This window comes from Heterocephalus glaber, unplaced genomic scaffold, assembly GCF_053883595.1.
Source record: "Heterocephalus glaber isolate CG9 unplaced genomic scaffold, H.glaber_assembly_v1.0 deba00001532, whole genome shotgun sequence".
Lineage (NCBI taxonomy): Eukaryota > Metazoa > Chordata > Mammalia > Rodentia > Bathyergidae > Heterocephalus > Heterocephalus glaber.
In genome coordinates this window covers 33,304,001-33,305,979 of record NW_028258330.1, presented here as the reverse complement: position 1 = coordinate 33,305,979, position 1,979 = coordinate 33,304,001, and the positions used below count along the sequence as shown (strand labels likewise).

The 1,979-nt window shown below is 38.0% G+C and overlaps 1 pseudogene; it reads right to left on the bottom strand.

Moving 5' to 3' along the window:
• Positions 1-781: 781 nt before the first annotated feature.
• LOC101716621 (olfactory receptor 7D4-like) lies at positions 782-1,778 on the bottom strand (annotated as a pseudogene).
• Between the last annotated feature and the right edge of the window lie 201 nt (positions 1,779-1,979).

Here is a 1,979-nt window from a genome sequence, read left to right as displayed (position 1 = left end):
TACATTCTGGCATGGACAAGAGCGTAATTATACTGCATATGAGGATACTGAAACAGATAAATGTGTCCACATATCTGTTATGCTCTATTCATAATAGTCAAAATACGTAAATCATTAAAATCATCTTCTATGAGTGAGTGGACAAAATGTTTGTTTATGTAATAGAGCATTTTCAACATGAAAAAGGAAATAGAGGAAGTTAACATTACCAAATGAATGTGTCTTAATGAGGGAGGAAGAGAAAGCAGGTGATGGGAGGTAGAAAAAAGTGTTCAGAAAACAAAGAAGAAAACAAGCAAGGCAGGAAGGTGAGGGAACAGACATAAGGAAAAAAATAAAAAAGGCAAGCCACATTAGGATAAAGTAAGACTCCCCAAAATTACAGTAGCTCCCAGCCACTCTAGGCATTGTACCATTATAAATGCAAAATGGCAAATTCAGCCTGATATGAAAAGTATTTTGATGATCTATATTTCCTTTCCCTGGGCAAAAGCAAGATTACAACCATATTATGGTGAAGATCATTATCATTCAAGTAAATATTTTTGAAAAAAATCTTCATTTGATATGTTTTCATCATGTTCAAAATCTCAGAAATGTCTAGAAATTTTACTAAATTTGAAATTTTGTGTTTCAGGCATAAAAACAAAAATACAAAGAAAATACTGATGGAGTTGATGAAGATAAACAAATATGAAAATATTTAAAGGACAAAACATGTGGTTTGGAAATATCAGAAAGTACATAATTTAGAAGGGAAAAAAACTCAGCCTATTGAAATTCACAGCATTTGTCTTACAGGCTGTAACATCCTCTTAGTTCTGAGATCAGTAGTCCACAAAGGACAAGAGGTTGCTTTGCTGTGGAGTCTTCCCAGGGCTCACTTCACATCCTTGTTCCTCAGGCACTAGATGAAGGGGTTCAGCATGGGGGTCACCACAGTGTACATCACAGAAGCCACTGCTTTTTCCTGAGAAAAATGGATCACTTTAGAACTGAAGTAAACCCCAAGTCCTGTTCCATAGAACAAGGAGCCCACATAGAGATGAGACAAACAGGTAGAAAATGCTTTGTACATGCTTGTTGTGGAGGATATTCTCATTAAAGAAGAGACAATCTGAAAGTAAGAAAAGAGGATTCCACAGACAGGAAACACAACTATTAGGACAATCGCCACATATAGAAATACTTTATCAATGAAGGTTTCAGAGTTGGCCACCTTGAGAACCTGAGCCAGTTTGCAAAAGAAATGAGGAATTTCAGTGCTGATAGAGAAATTGAGTTTCATCATTAGAAGAATATGAATCAGGGAGACACATATGATTATAAGCCAGTATATATTAACCAGGGGGCCACAGAACTGAGAACTCATGATGAGTGTGTATTTCAGGGGGTAGCAGATTGCTATGAAGCAGTCATAGGCCATCACAATCAGTAGGAAATTATCCATTCCTGAAAAAATTATAAAAAGGTATACCTGAGTGAGACACTCTGTGTAGGAGATGTCTTTTTTTCTGTGCCTGGATGTTCACCAGCATCGTTGGGCCTGTGGTGGAGATGAAGCCAATGTCCACAAAGGACAGGTTACAGAGGAAGAAGTACATGGGGCTGTAGAGGTGGGAGTCATATGTAGCAGTCAGGACAATAAGCAGGTTCCCAAGCACTGTGACAAGGTACATGGACAGGAAGAATCCAAAGAGAATGGACTGAACTTCTGGATCCTCCGAGAGGCCCATCAGGAGGAACTGTGATAGTCCTGTGTGGTTTTCTGCATGCATGTCCCTCTTTTATCTTTAGGAGAAGGAAGAAACAGCAGTATTCAATGGACAACTATTGGCCCTTCAAGTGGTTAACACCTCAAAATATCATCTTTTTATGGACACTTTTCAGTCACATTGTGTCACTCAGTGGCAGTGGTTCATTCAGCTGAATGGCAGCTCATTCCCTTTTTAAATATCAATACTAATTTATATTTCCTT